Source organism: Arachis hypogaea, chromosome 7, assembly GCF_003086295.3.
Source record: "Arachis hypogaea cultivar Tifrunner chromosome 7, arahy.Tifrunner.gnm2.J5K5, whole genome shotgun sequence".
Taxonomy (NCBI): domain Eukaryota; kingdom Viridiplantae; phylum Streptophyta; class Magnoliopsida; order Fabales; family Fabaceae; genus Arachis; species Arachis hypogaea.
Window position 1 is genome coordinate 74,045,460 of NC_092042.1, and position 17,332 is coordinate 74,062,791.

Sequence of the window (17,332 nt, forward strand, 5' to 3'; positions counted from 1 at the left end):
ACATGGCTGGTGATTTTTTCAAGGAGGTGCATTTTCATGAGATCATCAATAAGAATGAGGTGGATTTGTATTTGATGGATAGTTTAGAGAAGCCTCGTGATCAAAATGCTTTTGACATATTGAATTGGTGGAAGGTAAATTCTAGCAAGTATCCTATCTTATCCCAAATAGCTAGAGATGTCTTAGCAATGCCGGTCTCGACTGTTGCTTCAGAATCAGCTTTTAGCACTGGTGGAAGAGTGCTTAACAACTATAGGAGTTCTTTAACTTCAAAGACAGTTGAGGCATTGATTTGCATACAAAATTGGCTTCCTGCTTCTCCAATGACAACTGCTTTTTAGGAGCTTATTGAAGAGTTTGAGAAACTTGAATTAGGTATGCAAAAAAGAAATTTGTAGTTCCTTTCATGGTTTATGTTTATAATTTATAATCTATATTATGTTTATGTTTATAATCTATATTGATTTTTTGTTTTATTTTTGTAGAAATTGCACCAACCGGGGAAAATGATGATGAGTCTGGTATGGATTCAGATTAAGCATGGTGGCTGTTTAGTTTTTATTTGTTTTAAAGTGACTGATCCGGTTTAAAGTGTGTTTATTTTTGTTGTTTTACTAGACATTTTTATTTGTCTTTATTTTATGTTTAATTAAGTTGAATTTATATTGAATTTAGATGTGATATACTCTTGTTATTCTAGTTTATTGACGGTTTTAAACTTCATTTTATTGTAATTTAAATTCTGATTATTAGGTGTAAAAAACCGAAAAAATCTACTGATTATTAGATGATGGGGTTGGCGTGCCACGCCCAGCCTGACATGCCACGCCCCTTGTGGGTCTTCAAGGATGCTTCTCTGGAAATTATAGTTGGCATGCCATGCCTGGCCTTGGCGTGCCACGCCCACAGTAAAGCTTGTTGTCCCTTCTCTGGAGTTTATAGTTGGCGTGTCACGCCCATTGAAAGCTTCATGGACTCTCCTCTGGTGCTGATAACTGGCGTGCCACGCCCATTGAATTTCTTTCACTTTGTTCTCTGGACTTGCTAACTAGCGTGCCATGCTCATTGGCTGGCGTGCCATGCCCATTCAAATTATTGGCGTTTGCACCAAGTGGCATGCGTAGCACACACGCCCATCTTATTCTCTTTGCTTTCTTCCTTTTTTGTTGCTATTTCACCTGAAATTCAAAAAATACTCATTTCAAAGTAATGCACCATAGAATTCATCATTTAGTTCATGAAATTGCATTAATTGAATGAGATTTCACTATTTCTATGGTCCTTTTAGATGAGAGAAAGAGGTAGATGATGCAAGTTATCATGTACCGCCCGCCAGGTGAGGTTCGGGTGGTGTACCGGCCACCGGTTTTCAAGAGGACGATATCTAGGTTAGCTACCGGATGTGTCGGGTTCTGGCAAAGTAACCGACATGTGGGCTCAAAGCCAGTAGGATAAGCATGCATCATACTTTGTTTGCTTTTTCGGGTATGCTTAAGTATTTTGGTTTGCTTATCTGATGATTTTTGTCTAATTGTTATTTGTTGTACTTACTGTAATTGCTCTCTGATTGTGTTTGTCTTGCATTGTTTATGCTTGTGATTGATTCTATTTTGTAATTGAGTTTTGATGTTGATTTAATTTGGGACAGAGGCCGAGTTAATTTGAGTTGGGCTAGAGGCCATGATTGGTAGGATCAGCGGTAAGTTTTGATTAAAATGATTTCTTAGTAAGCGGTGAAAAGTATGGAATGCTATTTTGTGCAAAATTTTGAATAAGAAAAATATGAGTTTTAGATTTGAATAATGAACATAACTGTACACCCTGACCCTACTAAGAACTCCCCAGTTCTTACCCCCTATTTCCACCCCTTTCAGCTACAGGTTTGAAGGCTTATTACGAAGCAGTGAAAGCACAAAGGAATATGTTCACGAGTTGAGTTGTTAGAACTTGTTTTTCCCTCGCCTCGTTAGTTAGAGTTTTATTTATAGGGGTATGTTCTATAATTGCTTTTGTATGTAATACTACAATGTATTATTAATAGTAAGTATGTGAATATGTGTTGTTTGTTCTTGTTGGAAAAGTTATAAGTTTTAGTAAAACTATCTATAGATTTACACGTAAAGGCTCAATATTAAATAGATAATAAAAGGAATTAGATTATTAATGCCTTACTTTTGGTACGATCATGAGGTGCTAAAAGTTAGTGTGTTACACCTAAAATTTTCTAAATAGGGGCAACTTGATAATTAATGAAAATTGGTGCTTATGAAAGAAATTAGGAGCAATGGAGGGGATGAAATGCAACTTTCTTGAGCTTGAATTGGAAGCCTCCCAAGCGTGCTCTGTAAGAGCCTAGCTTTTTGTGAATATATTTTTCTGACTATTTTAAAATTTATCTCGCAAAATTTCGAACTATGGCCCAACAAGATATAATGAGGTAGACCAATGGTGAAAAAAATGAAAATTAAATAATAAAGGTGATTAATGAGGTCAAACTTGACTTTTTAAGGATAATTAATCCCTCTAAGTCGAATTTAACTAGTAGATAGTAAATATTAGTTTGCCATTGGTTTATTTTTTTCACTAGAGACTTTTGAGTCGGAAAAACACTTTTAGCGACAATTTTGCGCGCGCCAAGAAAAACTCTGTAACCAAAAATTTCTTTGCTAGTGGTAAAAATAATTTCTACCTAGGTAATTATGTCCCAAGATTAATATTAGCCATCCACTCTTGGTTTATTTCTTTAAGAATAAATCTTATCCATTAATTATTCTACCATAAGATAAAGTTACTCTGAACAGAATTTTTGGCTAGTATTCTGCATATAACTCCTAGAGACCCCGAATCCTCTTACTTGCCACCGAAGTAACTCATCCCTCCCTCTCAGTCTCTGGGCCAAGATTATCTCAGCCTCTCACCTTTTTCTGTTGTATTTTTAATCACGAGTAACTAATCGCGGTTAACTACAGATAAACACGTCATTATAACGTTGATTATTCTCCCCCAAACTCATGCACCTTCTCTCTCAATCTCATCCCTTTTTCTTCTGATTTTTCTTCAGCTTTTTACCATCATAAATTCAGTAAGACTCTGAATTTTTATTTAATGAAACATTGGTCACAAATTTTACATACCCTTATGCATTTTTATCATTCTTTTTGACCGAATCCTTTAGAGAGAGAGAGAGAGAGAGAGAGAGAGGTACTGAACCTTCCCTCTGTGTTCCAGCCTTGTGTTCAGTAGTTCTTCAATTATTCTTCATGTGTTCTTCAAGATTTCAAGCCATACAAACATAATTTCTTGTCCATTTTCATTAATTCTCGCGTTTTTACCTAAAATTCAAAAAGGTGAGCTCTTGTTCATTCTCTAGTTTTTTTTTCTATTTTTTTAGCAGTGATCATCGTGAATTCTTGTTCTTTTATGTGTCTATAAAACCCCTCTTGAGGCCCATATAGAGTATGCCTAAGGAGCTACACAAATTCAAGCTAAAAGTGGTCAAATTTCAACACTTTTTGTGACACTTTCGGCCAAGAAAAAAAATGCACCATACCCAAATGTGTTCCAACATTTGTGAGAGTATTTTTTGGTATTTGAGAAGTCAAATGACTGAATTAAACAAGAGGTAATGATTAAAAATAGTTAGAATATATTTGTGCTTGATTTGGTATTCATATAAGCCATATTGTTGTAAGTTTGTGCTTAATTTTGTAATCTATAAATTTAGTGGTATTTTTCTATTTTTGACTTGTTATTTCTGAAAATTGTATGAAATCCATGAAATCATTTGGAGCACTTGGGGTTTAAGTTTTCAGCCTTAAAAGTCATTAAAAGTGGATAAAAATGAAAAGATGTACCTCTGAAAATTCAACCACTAAAAAGACCTAGAAGGTCACATGTTAGAGGGTTAGAAAGAAGATAAAAAATTAATTTTAATCCTATAAAACAAGTGTGTAAAAGTAAAAAGGGTGTATGATATAACTTTGAGAATAGATGAGTAATTCCTACGTATGATACAATGTTGAGGATAGACGAGTAATTCCTATCTGAAATGTAATTTTCAAGATAGACAAGTAATTACTATCTGAGTCATGGCCTGTGGATAGACGAGTAATTTCTACCCAGGTTATGGTTTGAGCCACCTACCTGAGTAGATGAGTAATACCAATTCTGGGTTGGGTGAAACATCAGCATAGGGAGACGAGTAATACCTGCTCTATGTTGTGGTGTTCTATCCATGGTTAGCTACTAACACATGTCGGGTTTGGCTATATAATTGACAAATGAGACTCATCAGCCGTACGACAGGCATGCATCATGTGCATTTGTATGTTTTATTTGAGTGTGCATTGTCTTGACTTGCTTAATTGTTTATTCATGTTGATTGCTAATTGCCTACTTGTTATATATGCTTTCTGTATGTGCTTGTCTTGTCTGTTTTGCTTGTCTGTGTATTGGAGTTCAGGAGGGTTAGAGGGAGGTGGGAGACCAAGAGGATAAGTTATGAAAGAGTTAGAATTTTAAAATCCTTAGACGACCTACCTTACTTGTGGTTTAAAATTATAGTTTTAAGATTTAAAATTTGCGTGTCGGAGTTCTAGGATCATCTCTGACTTTTCCAGGACCTTATATACTATGTATGTAGGCTCCTTAACCATATTGAGAACCCCGGTTCTCATTCCATACGATATTGTTATTTTTTAGATGCAGGTCGAGAGGCACCTCAGTAAGCATCTAGAGTTCATTTTGCAAGTAGAGATTGGGATTACTATATTTTGGGTTATTCTATGTGTATATTTTTGTATATAGACAGACTATATATATATATATATATATATATATATATATATATATATATATATATATATATATATATATATATATATATAGTTGTACTTCGCCTCTTTGAGTGGAATTTTGGAGAGATATGTGTTATGTTTATGTTTCTAGGATAATTTTGGGTTGTATATATATAAGTATATGTATACTCTGGCCGACCTTTGCTTTGCAGGTCGAGTTAAAAGCTTGAGTATTTGTATTTTGGAATTCTGACCTTTATATGTACGTATATCTTTTTCTCATGTCCATCTTCGTACCTTACATTTTTCGTTTTGCGGTTTTTGCTTAAGTTTCTTTTCTTCAAGGCTCCTAGATACGTATTTCCTTCAACTATATCTATATACGTCTTTTCTTTTAGAGGTCGTATTACCTCGCCACCTCTGCTTTACGACTCAAGCGTAAGGTTTTGTGTGGTAGGGTGTTACATTATGGTATCAGAGCAGTTCGTTCCTGTAGAGCCTAAAGGACGGACTGATTATGCTTCTGGCATACTCTGGGAGTCTGTACATACTAATTAGGATATCTAACTGATATATATGGCATGAATGTTCGTGAGTATGCATTTGGGACTTTGAAGCAATAAACTTGAGATATTAAGACTGATCACCTTAATATCAATTGTTTGGTGTAGAGAAGACCCAAAGAGCGTCTGAAGAGAGGATTTTTGCGTGGTCTAAGAATCTTTACAATTAAGTACTCGTTGCAAGTATAGCTCCTAAACCAACAAAAGTCCTTTCTTACAAACATTTTGGTTGTCACAAGTAACAAACCCTTTTTAAATTGATAACCGAGTATTTAAACCTCGGGTCGTCTTCTCAAGGAATTGCAGGGAGGTATGTTCTTATTATTGATTATGAGTTTTGTAAATTGGGGGTTTTAAAAGTAAGGAACAAGTAATTTAAATGACAAGTAAAATAAATAAATAACTATAAAATAAACTCTTGGCAAGATATGAGAAATTGGAAGTCCTATCCTAGTTATCCTTATCAGATGTGATGAGAATTGGGTTTTAATCCCACTTAGTTAACCTTTACTAAAGCAAAGGAAAGTCAAGTGGACTAATTAATTTGATCCTCAAGTCCTAGTCAATCCCTGTGGGAAGACTAGCTTTAGAGAGATCTAGATCAATTAGAATCTGCCAATTTCAACCACTGCTGAGTTTGACAACTCAAAAGTTACCCATTAATCAACCAAAGCCAAAAGGGAATAAAATCTACTTGAATGAAAATAATTTGGATAGAGCCCAAGCATCAATAACATAAATTAGAGAAAACAATCATAAGTCTGAAATACCTCAAATTATATTAATTAAGAAAATCATAACATGAATGTCATTAAGCTAAATTGGCAACATATATAATTAAAAATAAGAGAAGTCAAAATAAAGGAATATTGAACCTGATACGAAGATGAGATAAATCCTAAATCCTTTAAGAGGAATTCTAATCCTAAATCCTAAGAGAGAGGAGAGAGCCTCTCTCTCTAAAAACTATATCTAAACTAAAAATTATGAATTATGAAAACCTGTTGAGTCTCTGCATGTTCCCTGACTTTAATCTGTGTTTCTGGGCCGAAAACTGGGTTGAAATGTGGCCCAGAATCTCTGCCAGCAACTTTTGTAATTCTGCAGATCGCGCACGTCACGCGTCCGCGTCGTCAACACGATCGCATCACTCAACGTTTTTCGTATCACGCGTGCGCGTCATCCACCCATTCGCGTCGTTCGTGCAGCTTCCAATCCGCGCGGTCGCGTCCGACACGCGAACGCGTCACTCTGTATTCCTCCATTTCGCGCGGTCACGTGAGCCATGTGACCGCGTGACTTCTCGCTGGTCATCTCCTCAATTCTTTGTGTTCCTTCCATTTTTGCACGCTTCCTCTTTATTCTCTAAGCCATTCCTGTCCTATGAAGCCTGAAACATTTAACACACAGATCAAGGCATCGAATGGTAATAAGAGAGGATTAAGATTAGCTAAATTAATACCAAATAAGCATGTTTTCAATCATAGAACTAAACTAGGAAGGAATTATAAAATCATGCAAATCCTATGAATAAGTGGGTGAAAAGCTTGATAAAACCACTCAATTAAATACAATATAAACCATAAAATAGTGATTTATCAACCTCCCCACACTTAAACATTAGCATGTCCTCATGCTAAGCTCAAGGAGACAAAATAAATGAGTAGAGAAAAGCAGGACCCATGCAATGCAACCTATGAATGTGAATGTAACTACATGCTAATATGATTCTACCTACTTGGTGAAAAAGTAAATAAATCTTTTAAGAACAAATATGAACTGGATTTCACTAATTCGAATCATAAAAATGAAGTATAAATAACTTGCAAGAAGAAAATGACTCATGAAAATAGGGAACATAGAATTAAGCACTGAACCCTTACTGGTAATGTATATTATTCTAACTCTCAAGTGTTTAGGGTCAATTCTCTCAATTCTCTACTAATATTGCTTTCTATAGCTTGCTCTTCATCTAACAATCAACAAAAATTTAATGCACAAATACACAAATCAAGAGGTCTTTTAAGGGTTGTAATGGGGTTAGGGTCAAGGTAGGATTGTATTTAGCCAAGTGGACTAAAATCTGAATCCTTAATTAACATAAACTTTCCACCTAATTTAATACAATCCATTTAATTAAAATACAAAATCTAACTTTCCATTAACTGTGTTTTTCACATATTCAGCATCCTAAATTTGAGTTCAGTACATATGCATTGATACCAACACTTACCTTGGGGCATTTTGTCCCCTTTTATTATTTGCTTTTTTTTCACTTTTTTTTCTTTTTTATTTTTCTCTTCTTTTTTTTATTATTTTTCTTTTATTTTTCTCAATGCATATGATTAAAGTATTGAATGCAATAATATGTGCTCAACTATTATTTTGCACATTTTCACTAAAATATACAACACCCAATTACTCAAACCAAATATTTTCAAATCCAACTTCCACACACTTAAATCATGAGCACTTTTACTAGTCTAAGCTAACTAAGGATTCAAATTAAGGACATTATTGTTTTCCGCTTAGAGTTAGTAATGAGCTAAAGTAAAGAACAAATGGGTAAAATAGGCTCAAATTGGTTTGCAAAGGATAATGGAAGGGTAAGGCCATATGGGTATGTAAGCTTAGTGAAACAAGGCCTCAATCATATAAGTGCATGCATACATCAAACAATGGAAATATAGAATTAAGCAAGATAAAGATTACAATTTTAGAGAGAATAACACACAAAAATAAAATATTGGTTGGTAAAATACAACCAATCAAATAGGCTCAAAATCTCACTGGTTTTGTGCGTTCGAGCTTTAAAACATGTTCCAAAATAAAATTTCTTCAAACAAGTTTTTCAAAAAGTTTTATTCAAATTAGTGAAATACTCTAAAAAAGTTTCTTGAAAAAGAAAATATTACTTCAACCAAGTGGTAAAATATGCACAAAATAAAACAAACATGCAAATGCAACAATGAAAAACAAAAATTGGTGTTGAGAAGGGACTAACTAACCTGTGGAGATCGGTATCGACCTCCCCACACTTAAAGATTGCACCGTCCTCGGTGCATGCTAAGCTGTGCAGGTGGATGGGTGGCTCCACAGCTAGTGCTGTTTTTGTTCCTTTTCTTGTCGGTGGTTTGGGAGTAGCTTTCTCTTTACCTTTCTCGGTGGCCATCCTGAAAGGGAAAAAGAAAGTAACAAGTAAAGCTAGGGGATCCAGCAAGGAAAGGACGGTTAAATATAGCAAGTGCATGTGATGACAGTTAAATGCAAGATGTTTATTAGCGTGTTGGCAAAGGCATGAGTAGCATAGATCAAGCATTCAATGTCCAAGTTAGAATACCAAGTCTTTCAAACTAACAATATGCTTGCAATAACAATTATATAAAAATTAATAAAATAGAAAGAGGGTTTTGTGAAAAACAGGCATTAAAGTAGTAGGATAACATAAAAGTAGTGCATGATGCCATACGGGCTTTTTCACAAACACATAGCATGCATGGTAAATAAGTTATTGAAAGTATTAAATTGAACATGCAAGCAACCTTTTAAAAAGTTATATAATTGTCAAACAATTCTTTGAATAATCCACAAGCAAAATAAATAAATTTCTAACACCAATAAAAATAATGCAATGAATGAAACTATACAAATAAATTAAATGGAAGTGAAGAGGGATGAGAAGAAGGAAGTAAGAAAAGGAAGAAGAAAGAAGAAAAGAGGAAGAAAGAAATAAGAAGGAAAAAAAAAGATTTAGATTTGGGGAAGAAAAGATAAGATGTTTGGCTGATCTGGATAAGCTGTGCGCCGCTCGTGACGCGGACGCGTCACTTCAGTGACGCGTTCGCACAGATAGCGCTTCTTTGAAATGACGTGGACGCGTCATCCACGCGGTCGCGTGGATCGATTTGTGCTATTAGCGCGAGGGCAGCCTCGAGCACGCACAACTCTCTGTTTGAAACGCATATTGCCAAATCTTTGGGTGACGCGGTCACGTGGTTGACGCGATCGCGTGGATGGCCTATTTTGAAAAATGACGCGAATGCGTGGGGCACGCGTTCGCGTGGTAGGGCTTGTGCGTCTAGCACAAGTCCAGCCACATTCCAGCTCAACTTTCGGCCATACACCCTTTTTACGTCGATTTTGAGGCACGCGTTCGCGTGGGTGACGCGGACGTGTGGGAGGCATTTTTTTCACATGACACGGTCGTGTGGACCAATTTGTGCCAAAGGCACGCCTCCATCCACGCTTTCGCGTGACTCTCTGTTTAATTTGTTTTCTTCCCAACGCACCTATGACGCGGACGCGTCGGCGACGCTGTCGCGTCGCGTGCGATTTTTTTTATGCAGTATGCAGAATGAAAAATGCAATGAATGTTAAGCAAAAATTCCAGGTTCAATCAAAATTCAAAAGTTGACAAAAATTCAAACTGAACAAGAAACGATCATACCATGGTGGGTTGTCTCCCACCTAACACTTTTAGTTAAAGTCCTTAAGTTGGACATTTTGGTGAGCTCCTTGTTATGGTGGCTTGCACTTGTATTCATCCAAGAATCTCCACCAGTGTTTGGAGTTCCAATAGCCTCCGGGGTCCCAAACAAGGCATGTAAAGCCCTTGAGCAGTTTCAAGCAGGTTCTCAGGCATCCGGGGTGTTAAATGTCAGAGCGGATTCCAGGATCCCAAACCTTGCTTTTGCACCCGTCTTCTTGTTGAGCAATATTGTTCCATCTGGGTAGCAAGCAATCTGAATTCTCACTAAAGTAGCCAAACAACTTCCTAGACCCATTCAGTTGAGCTTTACACCAACCTTTGCGTTTAAATTTTGAGCACACAACCATGTCGAACCTTGCAGGACAACTCTTACCACTAACCATCTTCCTCTTACTCTTGATGCCACAGAGAGCTCTAAGTTGACCATCCATCTCTAGTAGTCCATATTCAAGTGGAATTAGAAAGCTAAGAGATATAAATTTTACCCACTTGAATGTTGTGAAGGGTGATGGCAACTTAGGGGGAGGGGTTTCTAATGAACTTGTAAACTCCACTCCTTTGTGTTCTTCTTTGACAACTTCCACTTCTTTGTAAGCTTCTTCAATTTCAATATTTTCCTCTTGGTAGCTCTCTTCCAATTCAATCTCTTCTTTATTGCTCACCAAGGGTATGGGAGGTTGTGCTTTTTCTTCTTGAATCTCCATCTCTTGATCAACATCTTCCAAGTCTTCAACTATGATATGCCTTGGAGGTTGTACACCCTCTTCAGCATCAATTTCAATCGCCTTGGAAGGAGGCTCTATAAATTGACTTTTCCATAGAGGTTCCGCATCTCCTAAGTCTGCAACCACTTCTTCCTCTGCAACTATTATGGTTTCCTCCACTTGTTCCAGTACAAAGTCATGCTCCTTATTGTCCACTGGAGTCTCTAATGTCTCCCTCATGCTACATTCAATATTGAATTCTCCACATGGGGCCATGGGAGTCTGTTGGATGTCTGAACGTCTGGAAGATAATTGATTTATTGCTTGCTCCAGTTGATGAAGGGTCGCATGAAATTGATCTACTGTTTCCTTGAAATGATCCCTTGACTCTTGTTCCTCCTTGATGATTACCTTTCCATGACAACTCCCTTCAATTACTCCTTCACCTTCAAGGGTCTCTTCTACTTTCACCTTTAGTGCCTCCTTTAGCTCCTTATGAAGTATGGATTCACGAAGACGATCCTCTCTCTCTTGTTCCATATCAACAGCATAATTGGGATCATCTTGCTCTTGGATTGATAGATGTGGGTGCTCTTCCATGGATGGTGGTGATGGGATGGGTGGATTATTATGCAATTGAGATGGAAGTGCATTGGAGCTTGAGGGTTGAATATTGAAGGTATTCAGTGGTCCGATTTGGGCGGCGAGGGCTTGTATAGTAGAGTTTAGATCGGTAAATGCTTTCTCTAAGGAGGTTTGGGGTGGATAGGAGGGTTCATTTGTTGGGGGAAAAGGTTCATAACACGGAGGTGGTTCCTTTTGATAAGGATATGGAGATGGGGTATATTGAGGTGGTGGTTCTGGGTATGGTTCATATGGTGGTTGGTGTGGTGGACAAGGGTTGGGGTCATATGGAGGTGAATGGTAGAAAGGGGCTTGTGAGTGTGGTGGTTCAAAGCTATGTTAAGGAGGTGGTTCATTGGCATATGATGGGGCTTGTTGGTAACTACAAGGGGGTCCACCATATCTATCATCTTGGTATGCATTATAGAATGGTCTTCATCCATGATATCTTGAAAGGTGTTGTTGCCTAAAGGGTTGATCAGATCCTCTTGGCTCTGTCCATCTTTGATTGCTTTGACCTTGATGCATATTCCTGTTATAGCTTTCTCTTCCTGCAACATAGTTGTAACCAGACTCATAGCCAAAGGGGTGAGAGTTCATAGTACTAAGAGAAAATAAAAATAAGATAAGATAAGATAAAAATTTTAAAATCTGAATTTTTTTTTTGAAAAATATTTACAATAACCAATAATAAGGCACACGTTTGCAATTCCCCGGCAACGGCGCCATTTTGAAGAGAGGATTTTTGCGTGGTCTAAGAATCTTTACAATTAAGTACTCGTTGCAAGTATAGCTCCTAAACCAACAAAAGTCCTTTCTTACAAACGTTTTGGTTGTCACAAGTAACAAACCCTTTTTAAATTGATAACCGAGTATTTAAACCTCGGGTCGTCTTCTCAAGGAATTGTAGGGAGGTATGTTCTTATTATTGATTATGAGTTTTGTAAATTGGGGGTTTTAAAAGTAAGGAACAAGTAATTTAAATGACAAGTAAAATAAATAAATAACTATAAAATAAACTCTTGGCAAGATATGAGAAATTGGAAGTCCTATCCTAGTTATCCTTATCAGATGTGATGAGAATTGGGTTTTAATCCCACTTAGTTAACCTTTACTAAAGCAAAGGAAAGTCAAGTGGACTAATTAGTTTGATCCTCAAGTCCTAGTCAATCCCTGTGGGAAGACTAGCTTTAGAGCGATCTAGATCAATTAGAATCTGCCAATTTCAACCACTACTGAGTTTGACAACTCAAGAGTTACCGATTAATCAACCAAAGTCAAAAGGGAATAAAATCTACTTGAATGAAAATAATTTGGATAGAGCCCAAGCATCAATAACATAAATTAGAGAAAACAATCATAAGTCTGAAATACCTCAAATTATATTAATTAAGAAATCATAACATGAATGTCATTAAGCTAAATTGGCAACATATATAATTAAAAATAAGAGAAGTCAAAATAAAGGAATATTGAACCTGATACGAAGATGAGATAAATCCTAAATCCTTTAAGAGGAATTCTAATCCTAAATCCTAAGAGAGAGGAGAGAGCCTCTCTCTCTCTCTAAAAACTACATCTAAACTAAAAATTATGAATTATGAAAACCTGTTGAGTCTTTGCATGTTCCCTAACTTTAATCTGTGTTTTTGGGCCGAAAACTGGGTTGAAATGCGGCCCAGAATCTCTGCCAGCGACTTTTGTAATTATGCAGATCGCGCACGTCACGCGTCCGCGTCGTCCATGCGATCGCATCACTCAGCGTTTTTCGTATCACGCGTGCGCGTCGTCCACGCATTCGCGTCGTTCGTGCAGCTTCCAATCCGCGCGGTCGCGTCCGGCACGCAAACGCGTCACTCTGATTTCCTCCATTTCGTGCGGTCACGTGAGCCATGTGACCGCGTGACTTCTCGCTGGTCATCTCCTCAATTCTTTGTGTTCTTTCCATTTTTGCACGCTTCCTCTTTATTCTCTAAGCCATTCCTGTCCTATGAAGCCTGAAACACTTAACACACAGATCAAGGCATCGAATGGTAATAAGAGAGGATTAAGATTAGCTAAATTAATACCAAATAAGCATGTTTTCAATCATAGAACTAAACTAGAAAGGAATTGTAAAATCATGTAAATCCTATGAATAAGTGGGTGAAAAGTTTGACAAAACTACTCAATTAAATACAATATAAACCATAAAATAGTGGTTTATCAGCGTCTCGTGGATGCGAGTGAGGTGATACGATTGATGATATGGCAGCTGTTGTGCGTGCCATTGCTGATGGGATGGAGCGGATAATAGAGGAATTATGATGTAGGTGGTAATAAATCTGCTGGTGGAAGATAACCAAGGATTAGAACTCGTGCAGTTGGAGTGGTGGTCAATAGCTTAGAAAGAAAAAAAGATTATAGGAGATGTTTTGGTGGGATTGAGTGAAGATTTTAGTTCATAGTGGTTTATAATCAGAGTGGCACTGTGGAAGTGCAGTGATTTTTGGTGGCTCTAGGGTTATAGTGACGAGAGAAAGCAGACTTGGGATATGCAATGATTTCGGGGACTAACGTAGGATCGAAAATAGAAAGTGTGAGTGTGTGGTTTAGGTTATAGTGTGTTAACTCTGATTAAGAGATTGAGGATTTGTATAGTGTTTGAGATCATTGTGAAGGATTTGAGACTTAATTTGATCTAGATGGCACCCCTAAAGAATAAAGAAATTTGTGATCATTGAAAAAGAGTTAAACAAAACTAAGAATGAAATAGACGAGTTTAGCTTAGGATGGAATTGGGAATAGGGTGTTAAGAATTGATGTTGAAGAATGGAAAAATGAATGGTAAGAGGTCGGATGAATTTGAGGGAGCATACATGAAGATTTGAGAGCAAATTTTCGAGGACAAAAATTTATGTTAGGGAGTAGGATGTAAAAGCCGTAAAATTAGTAAATAATTAGCCAATCAATTAATTGTTATTTAAAGAAATTATAAAATTAAATTTAATAATGAATGAGGTAGAGATAATTAAAATATGAATTTTAACACTAGTTTTAAAAGATTTTACCTAAAATTGGGTCGAATGGACCGAACCGAACGAACCAGACCCATATTGGTCCCAAGGCCCAACCTCAATCAGCCTTATTTATGCATGCAAGTCTCCCTTTCATAGGGAGAAAGAGAGAACACGGTGAGAGGGTGAGAGAGAGCTTAGGTTGGAGGTTACCATTTACTTTCAACTTTAATCCATCGTATCTTTCAATCCAAAGTTCTGATTGATGAGCCGTCAGCGGTCACGCGTTCGTCTCAAAATTTTCTACGAATCTCACTAACCAATTTGGTAAGGAATTTACTTTGTCTTATCCAAATCTTCCCTTCTCAGTTTCAAATTTGAGGGTGTTGGAATTGAGGATTTACATAATTTTAGTATTTAGGTTAGAATTCGCACGCGGGAATTAGCAGATTTTTGTTTATTTGAGACACGAGTAAGGTAAAAACCTCAAACCTCTTGTTGATTAGTGAATTAGAAAGCTTGAATATTGATTATAGTGATATGTTGTGGAATTAAATTGAATAATGTTGAATTGGAGTACATTGATGATGTTGGGAGCTTGATTGTGGGACCTTGGTGGTTGAATTTCTGTTCGAAAAAGCTTTGGGGCTATGGACTCTTGAGAAAAGTTGGCCTTGAGGTGACTTTGGATTTTTCGAGGAATCGGCCAAGGTATGGTTTTGGTTTCTCGTATGTAATATATAATGTTTTGTGAAAACTTAGCTAGATGACCATAGGATAGGTTGGAATGCATGATTATGTTAAATGTTTAGCATCCTTGATGATAATTGTTGAATTAGGCCAAGTATGGGTTTGGTGATTAATGCTTGTGGTGAAAATGAAACGATAAATGATGATTTTAATTATGATAGATGAGGATGATGGGAATGAACTTGTATGTGGTGGTAAATTGATGAGTTTGAACTCTTAGAGCTGTGTTGATCACTTTAGCAACTTTGGTTAGTCAAAAGAGGGATAAAATTATGGTTTTAGAGGAATTTTTGGCTTAAATATAAAATTTGGTACATGAGGTTGTTAAGTTACTTAACACAGAATTTTCTGCATATTTGGCAGCAACTTAAAATGAAAACTGGGAGTAATCTACACATGATTTTCGATATAAATAATTTCTCTATCAATCTTAAGTGAATATTTTTCCATAAAAATTTCAGAAAATTTCAATCTTAAAATGAAAATTTGTGAAAGATGTGAATTTTTGAAATTTAGTGGTTGCTACAGAATTTTCTGATTTTCTGGTTTTGCAGTATCGAATTTCAGCCACTAGAACTTTTGACTTATTTGGCATTTTGAGTTGCTTCTAAAGATATTTTTAAGATCCGTGAGTCTACTTTAAATGAGTATAAATTTCATGTCTATAGCTATTTTGTAGAGTTAGTTATGTCTCGTTGAAGCTGGACTATTCGCAGAAAATTCAGAACCAATTACTAGAAATAGGGCAGCACTTCCAATTAACATTTAATTAACCAAATGAAGTGCTATGAACCTGAAACTCATTTTTCCTAAAACTTAGAGGTGTAGAGTATATCCTTACCAAAATCTAGAAGTAACGGATTAGAATTGAATTTATTATAGATTTTTCAAAAACAGAGCTGCCTGTTGTATTTTTCTGAATCTTCTTAAGTGCAGCAACAGATTTTTATTGAATTTCTTATCAAATTCAATTCTAATCTAAATGCGGTAAAACTTTGATTTAGATCCAAAGGGTATGTCCAAATTTGGCAATATTTATGAATGTAGCTAAGCAAAATTGTGTAAGTTATCCCTAGGACACTTTTAAAGTTAAACAGTGATAATTGGAGGTGAAGAAAGGGTGTGAAGTGCGGAGTATAAGTTTGAGAAGTGCTAAAACGCTGAGTACATGATGAATTAAATGAGATATTGAGTAATGACTTTAGGGATAGATGAGTAACCCCTAGCCAAGATATAACTTTGAGAATAGATGAGTAATTCCTATGTATGATACAATATTGAGGATGGACGAGTAATTCCTATCTGAGATGTAATTTTGATGATAGACGAGTAATTACTATCCGAGTAAGGGCCTGTGGATAGACGAGTAATTCCTATCCGGGTTATGGTTTGAGCCACCTACCTGAGTAGATGAGTAATACCTATTCTGTGTTAGGTGAAATATCGGCATGGGGAGACGAGTAATACCTGTTCCATGTTGTGGTGTTTTATCCAAGAATAGTTACCAGGACATGTCGGGTTCGGCTATATAACTGACAGATGAGACTCATCTGCCATAGAGCAGGCATGCATCATGTGCATTCGTATGTTTTGTTTGAGTGTGCATTGTCTTGGCTTGCTTAATTGTTTATTCATGTTGATTGCTAATTGCCTACTTGTTATATATGCTTTCTGTATGTGCTTGTCTTGTCTGTTTTACTTGCCTGTGCACTGGAGTTTAGGAGGGTTGGAGGGAGGTGGGAGACCAAGAGGATAAGTTATGATTGAGTTAGAATTCTAAGATCCTTAGATGACCTACCTTACTTGTGGTTTCAAATTATAGTTTTAAGATTTATAATTTGAGTATCGGAGTTCTAGGATCGTCTCTGACTTTCTGGGACTTTATATACTATGTATGTGGGCACCTTAACTATATTGAGAACTCCGGTTCTCATACTGTACAATATTGTTGTTTTTCAGATGCAGGTCGAGAGGCACCTCGGTAAGCATCTGGAGTTCATTCTGCAAGCGAAGATTGGAATTACTGTATTTTGGGTTATTCTATGTGTATATTTTTGTATATAGACTCTCCATATATATAGTTGTACTTCGCCTCTTTGAGTGGATTTTTGGAGAGATAAGTGTTCTGTTTATATTTCTGGGATAATTTTGGGTTGTATATATATAAGTATATGTATACTCTGGCCGACGTTTGCTTCATAGGTCAAGTTTGATTATCTTAGTTTGGAATTCTGACCTTTATATGTACGTATAGCTTTCTTCTCGTGTCTATCTTCATACCTTGCGTTTTTTGTTTTGCGGTTTTGCTTAAGTTTCTTTTCTTCAAGGCTCCTAGATACGTATTTCCTTCAACTATATCTATATACGTCTTTTCTTTTAGAGGTCGTAATACCTCGCCATCTCTGCTTTA